At 37.7% G+C, this 24,553-nt stretch overlaps 2 protein-coding genes and 1 long non-coding RNA gene across 5 annotated transcripts in view; 1 reads left to right on the forward strand and 2 right to left on the reverse strand.

Annotated features, from left to right (window-relative positions):
* Window positions 1-283, reverse strand: part of LOC149789932 (uncharacterized) — a 475,016-nt gene extending 474,733 nt beyond the window's left edge. The window contains exon 1 of one of the 2 annotated variants that reach the window (XM_089972003.1): window positions 195-283. The gene's annotated coding sequence lies outside the window, so the exon portion shown is untranslated. The remainder of the gene's footprint in view (window positions 1-194) is intronic. The other variant, XM_089972000.1, reaches the window with a different exon arrangement.
* Window positions 1-24,553, reverse strand: part of LOC149789934 (uncharacterized) — a 593,258-nt gene that overhangs the window by 143,005 nt on the left and 425,700 nt on the right. The gene's annotated exons all lie outside the window — the stretch shown is intronic.
* On the forward strand, window positions 2,622-19,973 carry LOC149789938 (uncharacterized). 2 transcript variants are annotated; one of them, XR_016423767.1, is made up of 3 exons: window positions 2,647-2,877; window positions 18,229-18,834; window positions 19,098-19,973. It is a non-coding gene; the product is annotated as an uncharacterized LOC149789938 (long non-coding RNA). The 2 variants fall into 2 exon arrangements; XR_016423766.1 differs by having other exon boundaries at window positions 2,622-2,877; window positions 18,229-19,973.

Raw genomic sequence — 24,553 nt, forward strand, 5'->3', positions numbered from 1 at the left:
ACAAAAACTCTGTGAATTTAATTCATAATGTATCATTAACTGAACAACTCTTGGAGAGACTAGTGTCAGTGACCTTGTTTTGAGTAAATGTAGGACTCTGCACATTCAGTACATTCAGTACAACGTTATTCCATTTTCATGCATTGACTCAATAAAAAATGTTTCATAAAAATAAATAGTAGACTGATACTTACAGAATATCTATAAATCCTTAAAATGTAACTTTCCGAAGTTCACCAGTCAGTCTTCTATGTAATGAATGTACTTGTCTCCAAGCAAAGTCATGTTATCATACACAAAACCAACCAATCATTACATGACAACAAGCCATATTATTAAGTGTTGACCGTATCTGGCAAGCTATTGGCGTGTACAGACAAATACTACAATGGATATTCAACTGACTTAGTTACAACATGCTTATCTCTTTCTTCAGGTTTACTTGAGTGAACAACATGGCTGATAGAGAGAATAACTCTGAAAAATAAATAAATTCAAATAATAATGGAAATGTGTAGTGCTGGCATGCAAGTATCAGTGTGTAATAGTAGTTACCTAAGTCTAGGTTTCCGTCAAGTTAGTTATACAGGTAGCTCAGGGGAGTGTGTTTTGGGTTGTGGAATTTTAATGTAGATTTATCGATTTTAGTCATATCAATACTATGTCAGCAGTGTGGCAGTTTATAGTGACGTCTAGCACTGGGGCATTACGCCGCAGACATGTAGCAGGTGCTAGTGAGAGGCAGCTGCTAAGTACTACTTTTATAAACCAATTGTATGATTCTGCTGGGTTCAAACCCACGACCACTAGCATCGAGGTACTGTAGCCATCTAGCTAGCTCACAATCATCTGTTTACTACTAACCACCACCACTACTACTACTATTACCGTATTCCTGCTTATGGTGGTGCCCTACAGTTTCGTATTTTGCGGGTGGGGTGGGGTGGGGGTGTAGAATTGTAAAGAAAAAGAATTTCCCCGGCTTTCCTCACTAGGTCTACTGGCTATTTAAAAAAGACCTTGTGTATTTTAGGTATAAACCTTTACTTCCCTTTGTTTCGGTGTATGATTTATTGGTGTGATATGAGGTTACAGAGTATACAGCTTGGCCTTACTCCAGATCTGTACCTTTCAAAAAAGGTGCTAGCTCCACTTGGTCATTTTCACTTTCTGAACTTCAGAGGTAAACTGTATGAAGAAGAGCCGATAACTTTAAAAAAAAATAATATTACTACTAATAATACTACTAATACTACTTTTACTAATACTACTACTACTATCTTAGTGCTACTACAACTATCGTAATGCTACCATTACGTCAGAACTATTACTACTACTACTGCTACTACTGCTACCGTAATGCTACCATTACGTCAGAACTATTACTACTGTTATTATTAATTTATTGATAATGAGATGCTGTTGCAGCTGTTACTAGTACGTGTGACATATATAAATTAACAACTGGTACATGCATACCGTTACCAGTACGAGTTACATATAGAAATTACCGACTGGTTCATGCATAATGTTACCACTACGAATTACATATATAAATTACCGACTGGTATATGCATAGTGTTACCAGTACGAGTTAAAATATAGACATTACCAACTAGTACATGCATACTGTTATCACTACGAGTTACATATAGAAATTACCGACTGGTACATGCATACTGTTACTAGTACGAGTTACATATAGAAATTGCCGACTGGTACATGCATACTAGATATATACTTATTCTATTTTAATACTAATAAAGAGAAGGTGTGGAGAATTATGACGACACGACGAACAATAACATATAGAAGTTACCAACACATACATACATACATACATACATACATACATACATACATACATTTATTATCATTATCCTCTCGTGCCTTAATGATCCAGCGTTACCCCAAAACAATGGTTCCAATTACTTGTCGACCGCTAAAGCCTCACATCCATATAAAAGGAAATATGGCCTTCCCCTACTCGGATGATGGAGCGAATAAGGCAAAAATCACATATGACGGCGTTAGGCTGTAATTGTAAGGAATTTTTAAATATCCACTCTTTGTTATATCATCCTAATTTTGATGGCGTTATCTTTATATAAAGCATTTATTCGGATTCTTAATCTCAGGTCAGCTGGCTTATCTTTATATAAATCATTAATTTGGATTAGTAATCGACGGTTAGCTAGGTTATCTTTTATATAAAGCATTCATTCCGATTCGAAATGGAAGGTTAGTTAAGGTGTTACCGACTAGGTAAAGCCGGGTTGATTACATCTCCTTGAGAAGGGAATTGAGGGGTCTCGTCGCTTGTGAATCGATTTGTTCGATGCAAAATCGAAAATTCCCAGGCCTTAAATATTCTACAGTCAGAACTTAGCTAAGGCTTGGAATTTGGATGTCTTTTGGAATATGTGAACAATATTGGACAACTTGGAAAAAATGTGAAAATCCTAAATCATCATAAGAGGATAAACGTATTAAACAGGATAACTGTTTACACCAAAATGGATATGAAATTGATACCAGGGAAAATACTTTATTCACAATTTATCCACAATTTGCTGCTTAACCGGAATTTGGTAACTCGTGCCGCCTTCCATACGGGCGTGTTAGTCTCGACCTGTCCTGCACATGCCCATTGAGTTTTAACAGCATCTGATGAAGTCCAGTATGTTGTATAAGAAGCTGTGACATCTATTAAATATCATCTCTAGTGATCACACGTTATCTCCGCAATCGGCTCCCATCTAGAAAATGTCTCCTTATCATGTCAAACTTGTGTCTTTCCAAATCATCAGGAGGCTACACGTACATGTATACGCATCTGTAATCAGCTGATCTTTGCTTCCGGCAGCCTTTATTAGGGTAATTTTAACTGTTTTTCTTCCCATCAGAAAATTGTATATCGTTTAAAAAAACAAAAACCAGTTTAGCCTTCCCCATTCCCGTATGACGCGCAAGTGAAGTTAGATTTACTTGATTCCGTAATTATTATCAACGTATTCATTCTGAATCAATTAGGTCATTCTCATGATTACGGTATCGGTTGACTCAGGTTTTGCTGACCGTATTATACCGGGTTTGGCGACGGATTCATGCTATTTCCAAATCGCTTGTATACAGTGGTGTATGGTGATCTTGCTAGTCATTGACTGTAGTAATTGACAAAGAGACTTGTTCTGATTTTGAAGGATGCAATTACCGTAAAGACTAGAAAACTGCCTGTTTCATTACTCTCTAAGTTGTGTGCAGGGTCCTTGCAAAACCTTAACTAAAATTAAGAAGATGCATTTATCTTTTATTTTTTTTTAATTTATTTATATCTTTTACTGAACAGTGTGTAATATTTTCTTATCATAATATGGCAGCTAAAAGGAAATCATTGCAAACTATTTTTGTCTCCAATATTCTCATGATTTGTGCGTAATATTCATGTTAAAAAATAATGACTTGTAATAATGTATTCATTTCAAAAGGTAAATACTAGCTTAAAGTACATCATTAAGTGTGGCACAGGTTGATGCAGCAGGTAATTAATTCTAAAAGAGAAGAATTATTATCAAATCACCCAATTATATTTAATTTGGATATTGATAGAGTGCAGCCAGCACTGTGACTCCTCAAATTTAACAAGCTGCATAGAAGTTAATATGTGGTAAATGTCATTGATGGCACTAATTCCTGTTGTGGGTCTATGGTCTTAAACTAAGTAATGGAAAAAATCCATCATGTTATGAGTTAATGGTCCTAAACTAAGTAACAGGAAACAGTAAAATCAATAAAGTATTATTAGATTTAGCAAATGATTTATTTCCATACAATACAAAGTGAAAATTTAAAAGGCAACTTACAATATTGTGATTTAAATCTCAAATAGTCCTAAAATATTATGTCACAGTACCAAAATTTAGATTATTCTGAATGAATTTCATTGGTGTTCCAAATAAATTCCAGTCTTGTATGTGTTATATGCCATTAGCCTGGAATAGTGTTGATTTGCTAACAGTCTTGATGTATCACAGTGATAAAATCTAAAATGTTCATGAATGAAATCACAATAATTCCATAGTGTAATTTAGCAACTGATATTAAGATATGGAATGAGTAATTCTGAAGTAAACAACTTTTTATTAAAAGCTAAGACACAACAACAGAACCAGGATATTGTCCAATTTTTCTTCAAATTCATAACTAACTTGCTTCTAGAATATTCTTGATTTCTAAAACAAGTAGACTTTAACCTCAGTAAAAATGTTCATCTGAAAGTAATAATTATATTAATATGTAAATTTAAATCATAAACACGTTAAAAATAATTACTTTACTGATGTTGTTAATTGGCATAGGGCTGTATAATTATTTTGCTCATGTCAGGAATTAGTTGATTTCTAAAACAAATAGACATTAACCTTAGTAAATATGTTCATCTCAAGTAATAATAATTTTAATATATCAGTTAAAATCATAAACAAGTTAAAGAATAATTTCTTTGCTGATGTAGTTAATTAGGCATAGGTTTGTATAATTATTTTGCTAATGTTAGGAATTAATTAGACCTAGGACTGTATCATTATTTTGCTGATGTTCAAAATTACTTATGCATAGAGCATTATGATTATTTTGCTGATGTTAGGAATTAGAAATAAGGCTTTATAATTATTTTGGTGATATTTGAAAATGCTTAGGCCAAGGACTGTTTGATTGTTTAGCTGATATTAGAAATTAGTTAGGCGAATGTCTGTATAATTATTTTGCTGATTTTAGGAATTAGTTAGGTATAGGACTGTATGATTATTGTACTGATGTCAGGAATTAGTCAGACATTGGGTACAAGGCACATGACCCATAGTTGCCATTCATGTACCAGTAATAATGATGATGTGATCCCATTGTTGTGGTTCTCATTCATTAACCAATAACAATGATGATGCATTTACATAATGTGTTATGGTTGTCATGGAAATATCATGGTATAATTTGCAGTGAAAGAAAAGACCCATATAGAATTTCATAACTTTATATGGATTTTATTTTGGGCTTGCGAGTATGCAGTACCATTATAATAAATTCTAAGATGAGTGGACAGCATTGATTATCACCTGAGAAATGTGACCTGGAATCCGTTCATATGGCATTGATGGATAATTCAGATTTGATGAGTCAATATAGGTCTTTTCTCAGTGTGGTATGATATGTCAAACTATTTTGATATGTTCCAGTGTTAATTATAGGAACTATTTTCCAGGCTGAGGGTTGATAATACTTAAGGCGTAATTTAACGTCTGTGTGTGCTTATTGCTTGATTCAATGTCTTTTTGTGCTTATGGCATGGTTCCATTCCATGTCAGTGTTCATATCGCATGGTTTCCATGTATGTGTGTGCTTATGACATGGTTCTATGCCATGTCTGTGTGTTTGTGTGGCATGGTTTCCATATATATGTGTGCTTATGACATGGTTCCATTCCATGTCTGGTTCCACGTTTGTGTGAAACCACTCCAGTGGGCTAAGTGTTAAAAGTGTCTGCCTTGGATGAAGATCATGGGTTGAAACCCTGGCTGAGTCATAGCAAAGAATTATAAAAATGGGACTGGCAGCTGCCTTGCTTAGCACTCAGAATTAAGAAATTAAAGTTAGGACTGGACGGCCTGGTGTATGGATAACTTGGTGACTGGGTGGAACATGATGCTACATGTCTACTGCATGAAGCTCTGGTGCTAGACATCACTATAAACTGCCACACTGCCAAATCATAGCTAAAAATCCAAATCACACACACACTCTATGTCTGAGTGTGCTTATGGCATGTTTCATTGTCTTTGAGCTGATGGCATGTTCTATATCTGTTTGTGCTTCTGGCATGGTTCATGGCCTGTGTGTGCTGATGTCATAGTTTCCATGTCTTTGTATCCACATATCATGGTTCAATGTTGTTGTGTGCTTGTGGCATGTTTTCCATGTATGTATGTGTTTATGGAATGGCTCATTGCCTGTGTGTGCTTATGGCATGTTCAATGCCTGTGTGTGTTTATGACATGGCTAAATGCCTGTGTATGCTTATGTCATGGTTCCTTTCCATGTATGTGTGTTCTTGTGGCATGGTTTCCTTGTATGTATGTGTTTATTGCATGGCTTAATGCCTGTGTGTGCTTGTGGCATGGTTCAATATGTGTGTGTGCTTATGGCATGGCTCAATGCCTGTCTGTGCTTATGGCATGGCTCAATGCATGTGTGTGCTTATGGTATAGCTCAGTGCCTGTGTGTACTTATGGCATCGTTCAATGCCTGTGTGTGCTTATGGCATGGCTCAATGCCTGTGTGTGCTTATGGCATAGCTCAATGTCTGACTGCTTATGGCATGGTTCCATGTATTTGTGTGCTTGTATCATTGCTCAGTATTTCTGCTTATGGCATGGTTTGATGTGTGTGCTTATGGCATGGCTCAATGCCTGTGTGTGCTTATGGCATGGCTCAATGTCTGACTGTGCTTATGGCATGGTTCCATGTATTTGTGTGCTTGTATCATTGCTCAGTATTTCTGCTTATGGCATGGTTTGATGTGTGTGCTTATGGCATGGCTCAATGCCTGTGTGTGCTTATGGCATGGCTCAATGTCTGACTGTGCTTATGGCATGGTTCCATGTATTTGTGTGCTTGTATCATTGCTCAGTATTTCTGCTTATGGCATGGTTTGATGTGTGTGATTATGGCATGGCTCAATGACTGTGTGTGCTTAAGGCATGGCACATTGCCTGTGTGTGCTTATGACATGGCTTAATGTCTGTGTGTTCTTATGGCAGGGTTCTGTGTCTGTGGGTGCTTATGGCATGCTTCAATGCCTAATTCAATGGGTGTGCTTATGGCATGGTTCAATGTCTGTGTGCCTATGACATCATTCCGTGGGTGTTCTTATGGCATAGCTCAATGTCTGTGTGTGCTTATGGCATGGCTCAATGTCTGTGTGTGCTTATGACATCACTCAATATTTGTGCTTATGGCATGGCTCAATGTCTGTGTGTGTGCTTATGATATTGTTCAGTGTCTGTGCTTATGCATGGCTCAGTATATGTGTGTGCTTATGTCATGTTCAGTATAGGTGTGTGCTCATGTCATGGGTCAATGCCTGTGTGTGCTTATGGCATGGCTTAATGTTGTTTGTGTGTTTATGGCATGGCTAAATGTCTGGATGTTTTTATATGATGGCTGAATGTCTCTTTGTGTATGGCATGTCTTGATGGCTGTGTGTGCGTGGCATGTCTTGATGGCTGTGTGTGCTTATGACATGGCTCAGTGTCTGTGTGTGCTTATGACATGACTTAATGTTTCTTGTGTGTTTATGGCATGGCTCAATGTCTGAATGTTTTTATATCATGGCTGAATGTCTGTGTGTGTATGGCATTTCTTGATCTCTGTGTGAGCTTATGACATGGCTTAATGTTCCTTGTGTGTTTATGGCATGGCTCAATGTCTGAATGGGTTTATATCATGACTCAGTGTCTCTGTGTGTATGGCATGTCTTGATGGCTGTGTGTGCTTATCACATAGCTCAGTGTTTGTGTGTGCTTATGGCACGGTTCAATGTCTGTGGGTTTATGGCATGGTTTCTATTTATCTGTGTGCAGACGGCTTAGTTTCCAAGTCTTTGTGTGTTTATGGCATGGTTCAGTATCTTTCTGTGCTTTTAGCAGCTTAAAGTATGTTCAATGTCTGTTTGAGCTCTTGGCATGGTTAGTTGTATGTGTGTGCTTAAAGCATGTTCAATGTCTATGTGTGCTTGTGGCATGGTTAATTGTATGTGTGCTTAAAGCATGTTCAGTGTCTATTTATGCTTGTGGCATATTTAATTGTATGTGTGTGCTTAAACAATGTTCAATGTCTATGTGTGCTAGTGGCATTGTTAATTATATGTGTGTGCTTAAAACATGTGCAATGTCTGTTTATAGTTGTGTCATGGTTAATTGTATGTGTGTGCTTAAAGCATGTGCAATGTCTGTTTGTGCTTGTAGCATGGTTAGTTGTATGTGAGTGCTTAAAGCATGTACAATGTCTGTTTGTGCTTGTGGCATGGTTAATTGTATGTGTGTGCTTAAAGCATGTGCAGTGTCTGTTTGTGCTTGTGGCATGGTTGATTGTATATGTGTGCTTAAAGCATGTGCAATGTCTGTTTGTAGTTGTGGCATGGTTAATTGTAAGTGTGTGCCTAAAGCATGTGCAATGTCTGTTTGTGCTTGTGGCATGGTTAATTGTATGCGTGTTTAAAGCATGTTCAATGTCTATTTGTGATTGTGGCATGGTTAACTGTATGTGTGTGCTTAAGGCATGTGCAGTGTCTGTTTGTGCTTGTGTCATAGTTAATTGTATGTGTGTGCTTAAAGCATGTGCGATGTCTGTAGTTGTGGCATAGTTAATTGTATGTGTGTGCTTAAAGCATGTGCAATGTCTGTTTATAGTTGTGTCATGGTTAATTGTATGTGTTTGCTTAAAGCATGTGCAATGTCTGTGCTTTTGGCATGGTTAGTTGTATGTGTGCGCTTAAAGCATGTGCAATGTCTGTTTGTGCTTGTGGCGTGGCTAATTGTATGTGTGTGATTAAAGCATGTGCAGTGTCTGTTTCTGCTTGTGGCATGGTTAATTATATGTGTGTGCTTAAAGCATGTGCAATGTCTGTTTGTAGTTGTGGCATGGTTAATTGTATGTGTGTGCTTAAAGCATGTGCAATGTCTGTGATTGTGACATGGTTAATTGTATGTGTGTGCTTAAAGCATGTGCAATGTCTGTTTGTGCTTGTGTCATGGTTAATTGTATGTGTGTACTTAAAAAATGTGCAGTGTCTGTTTGTAGTTGTGGCATGGTTAATTGTATGTGTGTGCTTAAAGCATGTGCAATGTCTGTTTGTGCTTGTGGCACGGTTAATTGTATGTGTGTTTAAAGCATGTTCAATGTCTATTTGTGCTTGTGGCATGGCTAATTGTATGTGTGTGCTTCAAGCATGTGCAATGTCTGTTTGTAGTTGTGGCATGGTTAATTGTATGTGTTTGCTTAAAGCATGTGCAATGTCTGTTTGTGATTGTGGCATGGTTAAATGTATGTGTGTGCTTAAAGCATGTGCAATGTCTGTTTGTGCTTGTAGCATGGTTAGTTGTATGTGAGTGCTTAAAGCATGTACAATGTCTGTTTGTGCTTGTGGCATGGTTAATTGTATGTGTGTGCTTAAAGCATGTGCAGTGTCTGTTTGTGCTTGTGGCATGGTTGATTGTATATGTGTGCTTAAAGCATGTGCAATGTCTGTTTGTAGTTGTGGCATGGTTAATTGTAAGTGTGTGCCTAAAGCATGTGCAATGTCTGTTTGTGCTTGTGGCATGGTTAATTGTATGCGTGTTTAAAGCATGTTCAATGTCTATTTGTGATTGTGGCATGGTTAACTGTATGTGTGTGCTTAAGGCATGTGCAGTGTCTGTTTGTGCTTGTGTCATAGTTAATTGTATGTGTGTGCTTAAAGCATGTGCAATGTCTGTAGTTGTGGCATAGTTAATTGTATGTGTGTGCTTAAAGCATGTGCAATGTCTGTTTATAGTTGTGTCATGGTTAATTGTATGTGTTTGCTTAAAGCATGTGCAATGTCTGTGCTTTTGGCATGGTTAGTTGTATGTGTGCGCTTAAAGCATGTGCAATGTCTGTTTGTGCTTGTGGCGTGGCTAATTGTATGTGTGTGATTAAAGCATGTGCAGTGTCTGTTTCTGCTTGTGGCATGGTTAATTGTATGTGTGTGCTTAAAGCATGTGCAATGTCTGTTTGTAGTTGTGGCATTTTTAATTGTATGTGTTTGCTTAAAGCATGTGCAATGTCTGTTTGTGATTGTGGCATGGTTAAATGTATGTGTGTGCTTAAAGCATGTGCAATGTCTGTTTGTGCTTGTGTCATGGTTAATTGTATGTGTGTTTAAAGCATGTTCAGTGCCTATTTGTGCTTGTGGCATGGTTAATTTTATGTGTGTGCTTAAAGCATGTGCAATGTCTGTTTGGTGGCCACAAGTTGCAGCGTGGTCTAAAGCACTCTCCATTATGGATGAATGCCATCTCACCTCTGTCTGTGTGGGTTCGAGTCTCAAATTCGGCCCTTGTGGGTATGTGAGAAAGCTTGCCTGTAGCTTCTCGAGGGTCAGTGGTTCTTCGCAAGTTCTTCCGCCACCATTAATACTGGCTGCCATGTATAGCCTATTTTTTGCTGAAAAATGGCGTTGAACCCTACAACAACAACAATGTCTGTGGTTGTGGCATGGTAAATTGTATCTTTGTGCTTAAAGCATGTCCATTGTCTATTTGTGCTTCTGGCATGGTTAATTTTATGCATGCTTAAAGCATTTTCAATGTCTGTTTGTGATTGTGGCATGGTTAATTGTATGTGTGTGCTTAAAGCATGTTCAATGTCTGTTTGTGCTTGTGGCATGGTTAATTGTATGTGTGTGCTTAAAGCATGTGGAATGTCTGTTTCTAGTGTGGCATGGTTAATTGTATTTGTGTGCTTAAAGCATGTTCAATGTCTGTTTGTGCTTGTGACATGGTTAATTTTATGTGTGTGCTTAAAGGTAAACACTAAAGTACATCATTAAGTGTGGCACAGGTTGATGTTGAAGGTAATTAATTATAAAGGAGAAGAATTATTATCAAATCACTCACTTACATTTAACTTGGATGTTGATGTAGTGCAGCTAGCCTTCTTGTGACTCCTGAAATTTAACCAGCTCTTTTAGAAGTTATATATGGTAAATGTCACTGATGGCACTAATTCTAGTTATTAGTCTATGTTCTTAAACTAAGTAATGAAAAAAAAATCCATCATGTTATGAGTGAATGGTCCAAAACTAAGTAACAGAAAACAGTAAAATCAATCAAGTTTTGTCACATTTAACAAATGATTTATTTCCATGTAATACAAAGTGAACATTTATAAAGCAACTTACAATATTGTGAATTAAATCTCAAGTAGTCCTAAAAAATATATCACAAGTACAACAATTTAGATTATTCAGAATGAATTTCATTGGTGTTCTAAATAAATTCCAGTCTTGTATGTGTTATGTGCCATTATCCTGGAATAGTGTTGATTTGCTGACAGTCTTGATATATCACAGTGATAAAATCTGATGTTAGGAATTAGTTGATTTCTAAAACAAATAGACTTTAACCTCAGTAAATATGTTCATCTCAAAGTAATAATAATTTTAATATATAAGTTAAAATCATAAACAAGTTAAAGAATAATTAATTTGCTGATGTTGTTAATTAGGCTTAGGGTTGTATAATTATCTTGCCAATGTTAGAAATTAATTAGGCCGAGGACTGTATCATTAGTTTGCTGATGTTCAAAATTACTTATGCATAGGGCATTATGATTATTTTGCTAATGTTAGGAATTAGGCATAGGGTTTTATGATTATTTTGGTGATGTTTGAAAATAGTTAGGCCAATGTCTGTATAATTATTTTGCTGATTTAGGAATTAGTTAGGTATAGGACTGTATGATTATTGTACTGATGTCAGGAATTAGTCAGACATTGGGTACAAGGCACATGACCCATAGTTGCCATTCATGTACCAGTAATAATGATGATGTGATCCCATTCATTAACCTGTAATAACTATGTTGTGGTTCTCATTCATTAACCAATAACAATGATGATGCATTTACATAATGTGTTATGGTTGTCATACAAATATCATGGTATAATTTGCAGTGAAAGAAAAGACCCATATAGAATTTCATAACTTTATATGGATTTTATTTTGGGCTTGAGAGTATTCAGTACGATTATAATGAATTCTAAGATGAGTGGACAGCATTGATTATCACCTCTGAGAAATGTGACCTGGAGACTTTTCATACAACATTGATGGATAATTCAGATTTGATGAGTCAACAGAGGTCTTTTCTCAGTGTGGTATGATATGTCAAAATATTTTGACTTATTCCAGTGTTAATGGTGCCCCGATTGGCCGAGTGGTCTAAAGCGCTCACCGTTCTGGATCACTGCCATCTCACCTCTGTCTGCGTGGGTTCGAGTCCAAGGCTCGGCTAGCATGGGTACATGGGAAAGCCTGCCAGTAGCTTCTCGTGGGTCAGTGGTTCTTCCCTGGGTTTTCCAGGGTTCTTCCTCCATCAGTTATACTGGCCGGCATGTATAGCCTATCTTGTGCTGAAAAATGGCATCAAACCCAAGAACAACAACAGAACAACAACCAGTGTTAATTATAGGAGCTATTTTCCAGACTGAAGGTTGATAATACTTATGGCATAGTTTCATGTCTGTGTGTGCTTATTGCTTGATTTAATGTCTTTTTGTGCTTATGGCATGGTTCCTTGTGTGTGTGTGCTTATGACATGGTTCCATTTCATGTCTGTGTTAGTATGGCATGGTTTCTGTGTATGTGTGTGTCTGTATGACATTGTTCCATTTCATGTCTGTGTTCTTAATGGCATGGTTCATTGTATATGTGTGCTTATGACATGGTTCCATTCCATGTCTGTATGTTCTTATGGCATGGTTTCCATATATATGTGTGATTATGACATGGTTCCAGTCCATGTCTGTGTGTTCTTATGGCATGGTTTCCATATATATGTGTGATTATGACATGGTTCCATTCCATGTCTGTGTGTTCGTATGACATGGTTTCCTTGTATATGTGTGGGACCACTCCAGTGGACTAAGTGGTAAAAGTGCCTGCCTTGGATGCAGATCACAGGTTGAAACCCTGGCTGAGTCATAGAAAAGACTTATAAAAATGGAACTGGCAGCTGCCTTGCTTAGCATTCATCATTAAGAGGTTAAAGTTAGGGCTGGATGGCCTGGTGTCAGGATAACTGGATTGTTGTGTGGAACATGATGCTACATGTCTGCTGCATGATGCTCTGCTGTTAGACATCATTACAAACTGCCACACTGCAGACATCATAGATAAAAATCCAAATCACACACACTCCATGTCTAAGTGTGCTTATGGCATGGTTCTTTGTCTTTGAGCTGATGGCATGTTCAATATCTGTTTGTGTTTCTGGCATGGTTCATTGCCTCTGTGTGCTTATGTCATGGCTCAATGCCTATGTATGCTGATGTCATAATTTCGATGTATGTGTGTCCACAAAGCATGGTTCAATGTTTTTCTGTGCTTGTGGCATGGTTTCCATGTATGTATGTGTTTATGGAATGGCTTAATGCCTGTGTGTGCTTATGGCATGTTCAATATCTGTGTATGCTTATGGCATGGCTGAATGACTGTGTGTGCTTATGGCATGGCTGAATGACTGTGTGTGCTTATGGCATGGCTCACTGCCTGTGTGTGCTTATGTCATAGCTCAATGCCTATGTGTGCTTATGTCATAGCTCAATGCCTGTGTGTGCTTATGGCATGGCTCAATGCCTGTGTGTGCTTTAGACAATGGCACAATGCCTGTGTGTGCTTATGACATGGCTCCTTTCCATATCTATATGTTCTTGTGGCATGGTTTCCTTGTATGTATGTGTTTATTGCATGGCTTAATGCCTGTGTGTGCTTGTGGCATGGTTCAGTATGTGTGTGTGCTTATGGTATAACTCAGTGCCTGTGTGTACTTATGGCATGGCTCAATGCCTGTGTGTGCTTATGGCATGGCTCAGTGCCTGTGTATGCTTATGTTATAGCTCAATGCCTGTGTGTGCTTATGGCATGGCTGAATGACTGTGTGTGCTTATGGCATGGCTCACTGCCTGTGTGTGCTTATGTCATAGCTCAATGCCTATGTGTGCTTATGTCATAGCTCAATGCCTGTGTGTGCTTATGGCATGGCTCAATGCCTGTGTGTGCTTTAGACAATGGCTCGATGCCTGTGTGTGCTTATGGCATGGCTCAATGCCTGTGTGTGCTTTAGACAATGGCACAATGCCTGTGTGTGCTTATGACATGGCTCCTTTCCATGTCTATCTGTTCTTGTGGCATGGTTTCCTTGTATGTATGTGTTTATTGCATGGCTTAATGCCTGTGTGTGCTTGTGGCATGGTTCAGTATGTGTGTGTGCTTATGGTATAACTCAGTGCCTGTGTGTACTTATGGCATGGCTCAATGCCCGTGTGTGCTTATGGCATGGCTCAGTGCCTGTGTATGCTTATGGCATCATTCCATATATGTGTGTGCTTATGGCATGGCTCAATGCCTGTGTGTGCTTATGGCATGGCTCAATGCCTTGTGTGCTTTAGACAATGGCACAATGCCTGTGTGTGCTTATGACATGGCTTAATGTCTTTGTGTTCTTATGGCATGATTCTATGTCTGTGTGCTTATGGCATCCCTCAATGCGTGATTGAGTGTATGGCATGTCTCAATGTCTGTGTGTGCTTATGACATGTCTCAATGTCTGTGTGTGCTTATGACATGTCTCAATGTCTGTCTTTGTGTATGGCATGGCTAAATGTCTATGTCTGCTTATGCCATCATTCAATGTGTGTGCTTATGAGGTGGCTCATTGCCTGTGTGTGCTTATGACATCATTCTGTGTGTGTGCTTATGGCATGGCTCAATGTCTGTGTGTGCTTATGGCATGGCTCATTGCCTGTGTGTGTTTATGGCATGGCTCAATGTCTGTGTGTGCTTATGGTCTGGCCCAATGTCTTCATGTACTTATGACACCACTCACTGTGTGTGCTTATGTCAATGCTCATTGCCTGTGTATGTTTATGACATGGCTCAGTGTTTGTGTGTGCTTATGGCATGGCTTAATGTCTGTGTGTTCTTATGGCATGGTTCCATATCTGTGTGTACTTATGGCATGGCTCAATGTCTGTGTGTGATTATGACATCATTCAATGAGTGTGCTTATGGCATGGCTCAATGTCTGAATGTGTTTATATCATGGCTAAATGTCTGTGTGTGTATGGCATGTCATGATGTCTGTGCATGCTTATGACATGGCTCAGTGTCTGTGTGTGCTTATGGCATGGTTTCCATTTCTCTGTGTGCTGATGGCTTGGTTTGCAAGTCTTTGTGTGCTTATGGCATGGTTTCTTTGACTTTGTGTGTTTATGGCATGGTTCAGTGTCTTTCTGTGCTTCTGGCTGCTTAAAGCATGTTCAGTGTCTGTTTGTGCTTGTGGCATGGTTAATTGTGTGTGCTTAAAGCATGTGCAATGTCTGTTTGGGGGCCCTGAGTAGCAGAATGGTATAAAGCACTACCCATTATGGATCAATGCCATCTCACCTCTGTGTGCGTGGGTTCGAGTCTCGGATTCGGCCAATGTGGGTATGTGAAAAAGCTTGCCAGTAGCTTCTCAAGGGTTGTTTTTTTTTTTCCAGGGATCTCCTGGGTTCTTCCTCCACCATTAATACTGGCTGCCATGTATAGCCTACTGTGTGCTGAAAAATGGTGTTAAACGCTACAACAACAACAACAACAGTGTATGTGGTTGGGGCATGGCTAATTGTATGTGTGTGCTTAAAGCATGTTCATTGTCTGTTTGTGGTTGTGGCATGGTTAATTGTATGTGTGTGCTTAAAGCATGTTCATTGTCTGTTTGTGGTTGTGGCTTGGTTAATTGTATGTGTGTGCTTAAAGCATGTTCATTGTCTGTTTGTGGTTGTGGCATGGTTAATCATTGTCTGTTTGTGGTTGTGGCATGGTTAATTGTATGTGTGTGCTTAAAGCATGTTCAGTGTCTGTTTGTGGTTGTGGCATGTTTAATGGTTTGTGTTTGCTTAAAGCATGTACAATGTCTGTTTGGGGTCCCCAAGTGGCAGAGTCTTCTAAAGCACTCTCTGTTATGGATCAGTACCATCTCATCTCTGTCTGTGTAGGTTCAAGTCTCGGATTCAGTCATTGTAGGTATGTGAGAAAGCTTGCCAGTAGCTTCTCGAGGGTTGTTGGTTCTTTCCAGGGATTTTCAGGGTTCTTCCTCCACCTACAACAACAACAGCAACAATGTCTGTGGTTATGGCATGGTTAATTGTATGTGTGTGTTTAAAGCATATTCAATCTCTGTTTGTGGTTGTGGCATGGTTAATTGTATGTGTGTGCTTAAAGCATGTTCGATGTCTGTTTGTGGTTGTGGCATGGTTAATTGTATGTTTGTGCTTAAAGCATATTCAATCTCTGTTTGTGGTTTTGGCATGGTTAATTGTATGTGTGTGCTTAAATCATGTTCAATTTCTGTGGTTGTGGCATGGTTAATTGTATGTTTGTGCTTAAAGCATATTCAGTCTCTGTTTGTGGTTGTGGCATGGCTAATTGTTTGTGTGTGCTTAAAGCATATTCAGTCTCTGTTTGTGGTTGTCATGGTTAATTGTATGTGTGTGCTTAAAGCTTATTCAATCTCTTGTTTGTGGTTGTGTCATGGTTAATAGTATGTGTGTGTTTAAAGCATGTTCAATGTATGTTTGTGGTTGTGTCATGGTTAATTGTATGTGTGTGCATAAAGCATGTTCAATGTATGTTTGTGGTTGTGTCATGGTTAATTGTATGTGTGTGCATAAAGCATGTTCAATGTCTGCTTGTGGTTGTGGCATGGTTAATTGTATGTGTGTGCATAAAGCATGTTCAATGTATGTTTGTGGTTGTGGCATGGTTAATTGTATGTGTGTGCATAAAGCATGTTCAATGTCTGCTTGTGGTTGTGGCATGGTTAATTGTATGTGTGTGCATAAAGCATGTTCAGTGTATGTCTGTGGTTGTGGCATGGTTAATTGTATGTGTGTGCTTAAAGCATGTTCAGTGTCTGTTTGTGGTTGTGACATGGTTAATTTATGTGTACTTAAAAGCATGTTCAATGTATGTTTGTGGTTGTGTCATGGTTAATTGTATGTGTGTGCTTAAAGCATATTCAATCTCTCTTTGTGGTTGTGTCATGGTTAATTGTATATGTGTATTTAAAGCATATTCAATCTCTGTGTTGTGTCATGGTTAATTGTATGTGTGGGCTTAAAGCATGTTCAATGTATGTTTGTGGTTGTGTCATGGTTAATTGTATGTGTGTGCTTAAAGCATGTTCAATGTCTGTTTGTGGTTGTGTCATGGTTAATTGTATGTGTGTGCTTAAAGCATGTTCAGTCTGTGTTTGTGGTTGTGTCATGGTTAATTGTATGTGTATGCTTAAAGCATGTTCAGTGTCTGTCATTGTGGTATGGTTAATTGAATGTGTGTGCTTAAAGCATATTCAATATCTGTTTGTGGTTGTGGCATGGTTAATTGTATGTGTGTGCTTAATGCATGTTCAATGTCTGTTTGTGGTTGTGGCATGGTTCTGTGTATTTACTGATGGCTTTGTTCAATGTCTGTATATGCGTATGGTCAAGTTCCATATCTGTATGTACCTATGGCATGTGTTCTATGTCTGTATATGCTTATGGTCAAGTTCCATATCTGTATGTACCTATGGCATGTTTTCTATGTCTGTAGATGCTTATGGTCAAGTTCCATATCTGTATGTACTTATGGCATGTGTTCTATGTCTGTAGATGCTTATGGTCAAGTTCCATATCTGTATGTACCTATGGCATGTTTTCTTGTCTGTTATATTTATCATTTGATGAGCACTTTAGATCTTAAAAGACAAGGAAATTAAAACAGCTGTCATTTGATTGTTGGTTCCTAATGAACATTTGGATCAAAAGCATGCATGATTTGATACCTCTCAGATAATTATTACACAGCAGTGTTAATTTGATACCGCTCAGATAATTATTACACAGCAGTGTTAATTTGATACCACTCAGATAATTATTACACAGCAGTGTTAATTTGATACCACTCAGATAATTATTACACAGCAGTGTTAATTTGATACCGCTCAGATAATTATTACACAGCAGTGTTAATTTGATACCGCTCAGATAATTATTACACAGCAGTGTTAATTTGATACCGCTCAGATAATTATTACACAGCAGTGTTAATTTGATACCGCTCAGATAATTATTACACAGCAGTGTTAATCGATTGTATTAAAAATCATTGCATGATGTTTGGAACACTTGTATATTATCATTTGCCCTACATAGAACAATATTACCAAGATTTTGGGATTATTAGCTGTTTTTCAGTGTTGTTTTCATATGTGTACTATTCTAATTTGTTCTATTCTACTATTTGTGCTGTTGTACTGTTTCTGCTGTTTATTGTTTTGTCATTGTAGTATTGTTCTTTTTTACTTTTCTTCTCATCTGATATTTGTACTATTTGTATTATTCTGCTATAGGTACTGGCTGTGTCATACCATAGACTTACAAGAATGGTACTAACAGCTTCCTCACTTGGCGCTCAGCATTAAGAGGTGTGAAGTATGACTTTGATATTTACCGTATCATAGGTTGCATTATTATGATCATTCTGGCCATCAGCTCCTGAACTGTCCTGTTTATGCAGGGAGGAGTCAGTAAGTAAATTCTTCATGAGGTCTCATACACGCTAATTTGTCTATGCAGGATGAACAGGATGAAGTTGATTAAGTACTGTCTCACCTAACAAGAGGGTACAGCCAAGGGTTAAATGAGATCACGTCACAAGAGTGTACAAAAAATGGTTAAGTGAGATGACATATCAAATCACAAGAGTGTACTACCAATGGCTAAGTAAGATGAGATCACAAGAGTGTACAACCAATGATTAAATGAGATGACATCACAAGAGTGTACAACCAATGATTAAGTGAGATGACATCACAAGAGTGTACAACCAATGATTAGGTGAGATGACATCACAGGAGTGTACTACCAATGACTAAATGAGACAACATCACAAGAGTGTACTACCAATGATTAAGTGAGACAACATCACAAGACTGTACTACCAATGGCTAAATGATGTTGTTGTTGTGGGGTTTAACGCCATTTTTCAGCACGATAGGCTATACATGGCGGCCAGTATTAATGGTGGAGGGAGAACCCGGAAAACCCCGGAAAGAACCACCGACCCACAAGAAGCTACTGGCAGGCTTTCTCACATGCCCACATTGGCTGAATCTTAGACTCGAACCGCCGCAGACAGAGGTGAGATGGCAGTGATCCGTAACGAAGAGCGCTTTAGACCACTCGGCCACTCGGAGTGTACTACCAATGGCTAAATGAGACGACATCACAAGAGTGTACTACCAATGATTAAGTGAGACAGCATCACAGGAGTGTACTACCAATGGCTAAATGAGACGACATCACGAGTATACAACCAATGATTAAGTGAGACGACATCACAAGACTGTACTACCAATGATTAAGTGAGACAACATCACAAGACTGTACTACCAATGGCAAAATGAGACGACATCACAAGAGTGTACAACCAATGATTAAGTGAGATGACATCACAAGAGTGTACAACCAATGATTAGGTGAGATGACATCACAGGAGTGTACAACCAATGATTAAGTGAGATGACATCACAAGAGTGTACAACCAATGATTAGGTGAGATGACATCACAGGAGTGTACTACCAGTGGCTAAATGAGACGACATCACAAGAGTGTACAACCAATGATTAAGTGAGACGACATCACAAGAGTGTACTACCAATGGCTAAATGAGACGACATCACAAGAGTGTACTACCAATGATTAAGTGAGACAACATCACAAGACTGTACTACCAATGGCTAAATGAGATGACATCACAAGAGTGTACTACCAATGATTAAGTGAGACAACATCACAGGAGTGTACTACCAATGGCTAAATGAGACGACATCACAGGAGTGTACAACCAATGATTAAGTGAGACAACATCAGAAGAGTGTACAACCAGTTATTAAGTGAGGCGACATCACAAGAGTGTATTAACAGTGGCTAAGTAAGATGAGATCACAAGAGTGTACAACCAATGGCTAACTGCGATGACATCACAAGAGTGTACAACCAATGATTAAGTGAGATGACATCACAAGAGTGTACAACCAATGGCTATGACAGATTTTATTTAAAGTTGGAGTTGCATTAAACATTGCAAAAAGAGACATTATCTTGCTATAGCTATTTTACCAACTATTTACATGCATACCATTTACATGCATACCATTTACATATATACCGATTGTATGCATACCATTTACATGCATACCATTTACATGTATACCATTTACATGCAGACCATTTACATGCATACCATTTACATGTATACCATTTACATGCAAACCGATTACATGCATACGATTTACATGCATACCATTTACATGTATACCATTTACATGCATACCATTTACAAGCATGCAATTAACATGCATACCATTCACATGCATACCATTTACATGCAGACCATTTCCATGAAGACTATTTACCTGTATACCAATTACATGTATATGATTTATATGTGTACCATTTACTTGCAGACCACTTGCATTTATATGTGCCATGTATGTGCATACCAATTACATGATGGCCATCTTTATGCAGGCCATTTACATGCAGACTATTTACATGCAGACCAGTTACATACTCACCATTTACATGTATACCATTTACATGCAGGTGAATCACATACAGACCATTTACATGCATAACAATTACATGCATACCATTTACATGCATACCATATGCATGCGGACCTTTTACATACAGACCATTTACATCTAGACCAATTACGCGACGGCCACTTTTATGCATGCGATTTACATGCTGAACATTTACATTCATTCCATTTACATGTATACCATCTCCATACATACCATTTACATGCAGACCATTTAAATACATACCATTTACATGCGCACCTTTTACATGCAGACCATTTTTATGCAGGCCATATACATGCGGAACATTTACATGGATACCATTTGCATGAAGACCATTTACATGCATGCAATTAACATCCATACCATTTACATGCATGCATACCATTTACATGCATACTGATTACATGTAGACCATTAACATGCATACCGATTACATGTATACCATTTACATGCACACCATTTACATGCATAACTTTTCTATGCATATCATTTACACGGAGACCATTTAGATTCAGAGCATGTACATGCAGACCATTTACATGCATACCGATTACATGCAAACCATTTACATGCATACCATTTACAAATATACCATTTACATGCAAACCGATTACATGCATACCATTTAAATGCATGCCATTTACATGCATGCAATTAACATGCATGCTATTCACATGCATACCATTTACATGCAGACCATTTACATAAAGACTATTTACATGCATACCAATTACATGTATATGATTTACATGCATACAATTTATATGTATACCATTTACTTGCAGACCACTTACATGTATAACATTTATATGCATACCATTTATGTGCATACCAATTGCATTATGGCCATCTTTATGCAGGCCATTTACATGCGGAATATTTACATGTATACCATTTACATTCATACCATTTACATGCATGCCATTTACATGCATATCATATACATGCAGACCTTTTTCATGCAGACCATTTACATGTAGACAAATTACACGATGGCCATTTTAATGCATGCGATTTACATGCGTACCATTTACATGCATACCATCTCCATACATACCAGTTACATGCGGAACATTTACATGCATACAAATTACTTGCAGACCATTTACATGCCAAACATTTACATGGATACCATTTACATGTGTATTATTTACATGCAGGCCAATTACATGCAGACCATTTACATGCATGCCAATTACATGCATGCATACCATTTACATACATACCGATTACATGTGGACATTTACATGCCTACCGATTACATGTATACAATTCACATGCAGACCATTTACATGCATGCATACCATTTACATGCATACCGATTACATGTAGACCATTTACATGCAGACCATTTCCATACATACCGATTACATGTAATGATATATACCATTTACATGCACACCATTTACATGCGTACCATTTACACGGAGAAAATTTAGATGCAGACCATTTACATGCAGACCATTAGCATGCATACCATTTACATGCAGACCATTAGCATGCATACCATTCACGTGTACCAATTACATGCATACCATTTACATGTATACCATTTACATACAGACCATTAGGATGCTATTTACATGCATAACTTTTACATGCATGCCGTTTACATGTGCACCAGTTACAGGAATACCATTTACAAGCATGCCATGTACTTGGAGACCATTTGCATGCATACCATTTACATGCATACCATTTACATGAATGCATACAATTTACTTATACCATTCACATGGCCACCATTTATATGCATACCAATTACATGCTTACCATTTACATTTACCATTTACATGCAGACCACTTAAGTGCATACAATTTACATTTACCATTTACATGCATACCATTTACATGCATCCCATTTACATGCATGCCATTTACATGCATACCATATACATGCGGACCTTTTACATGCAGACCATATACATGTAGACCAATTACACGATGGCCATATTTATGTATGTGATTTACATGCAGAATATTTACGTGCCTAACATTTACATGCATACCATTTACATGTAGGTCAATTACATGCATACCATTTACATGCATACTATGTACTTGCAGACCATTTATATGCAGACCATTAATATGCATACCATTTACATGCACACCATCTCCATACATACCATTTACATACAGGCCATTTTTATGCAGACCATTTACATGAGGACCTTTTACATACAGGCCATTTATATGCAGACCATTAGCATGCATACCATTCACATGCATACCAATTACATGCATACCATTTACATGCATACCATTTACATGTAGCACCATTTACATGCAGTCGTTTAACATGCAGACCATTAGCATGCATACCATTCACATGCGTACCAGTTACATGCATACCATTTACATGTAGCACCATTTATATGCAGACCATTAGCATGCATACCATTCACATGCATACCAATTACATGCATACCATTTACATGTAGCACCATTTACATGCAGTCGTTTAACATGCAGACCATTAGCATGCATACCAATTACATGCATACCATTCACATGCATGCCATTTACACGCAGACCATTATGATGCCATTTACATGCATAACTTTTACATGCATACCATTTACATGTACACCATTTACATCCAGTCCTTTTACATGGAAACCATTAGCATTCATACCATTAGCATGCATACCATTTACAGGAATACCATTTACAAGCATGCCATGTACTTGGAGATCATTTGCATGCATACCATTTACATGCATACCATTAACATGAATGCATACAATTTACATATACCATTCACATGGCTACCATTTACATGCATACCAATTACATGCTTACCATTTACATTTACCATTTACATGTATACCAATTACATGCATACCATTTATATGCTTACCATTTACATTTACCATTTACATGCATACCAATTACATGCATACCATTTACATGCTGAACATTTCCATGTATACCATTCACATGTATACCATTTACATGTATACCAATTACATGTATACCGTTTACATGTATACCAATTACATGCATACCATTTATGTGCATGCCATTTACATGCATACCAATTGCATGCTTAACATTTACATGCAGACTATTTGCATGCAGACCAGTTACATGCATACCATTTACATGCATACCATTTACATGTATACCACATACATGTGTATTATTTACATGCAGGCCAATTACATGCAGACCATTTACATGCATACCAATTACATGCATACCATTTACATGCATGCCGATTACATGTATAAAAATTTACATGCACACCATTTACATGCACGCATACCATTTACATGCATACCGATTACATGCAGACCATTTACATGCAGACCATTTACATGCATACCAATTACATCTATACCATTTACCTGCATACCATTTACATGCATAACTTTTGTATGCATACCATTTACATGCAGTCACTTAACATGCAGACCATTAGCATGCATACCATTCACATGCATACCAAATATATGCATACCATTTTCATGCAGTCCATTTAGATGCATGCCATTAACATGCAGACCATTAGCATGCCGTTTACATGCATACCTTTTACATGCACACCATTTACATGTAGTCCTTTAACATGCAGACCATTAGCATGCATACCATTAGCATGCATACCATTTACATGCATACCAATTACAGGAATACCAATTACAGGAATGCCATTTACATGAATGCATACAATTTACATATACCATTTACATGTCTAACATTTCCATGTATACCAATTGCATGCATAACATTTATATGCATACCATTTACATGCATGCCATTTACATGTAGAGCATTTACATGCAGAACATGCGTACCATTTACATGCAGACCATTTACATGCATACCATTAATATGAAGACAAATTTACATGCATACAATTTACATGCATACCATTTGCTTGCAGACCATTTACATGCATGCCAATTACATGTAGACCATTTACATGCAGACCATTTACATGTGTACTATTTATATGCAGACCGTTTAAATGCATACCATTTGCATACATGCATACCATTTACATGCATGCCAATTACATATAGACCATTTACATGCAGAACATTTACATGTATACCATATACATGCAGACCATTT

The sequence above is a fragment of the Sinohyriopsis cumingii genome, chromosome 10, assembly GCF_028554795.1.
Source record: "Sinohyriopsis cumingii isolate HCF-2022 chromosome 10, ASM2855479v2, whole genome shotgun sequence".
Lineage (NCBI taxonomy): Eukaryota > Metazoa > Mollusca > Bivalvia > Unionida > Unionidae > Sinohyriopsis > Sinohyriopsis cumingii.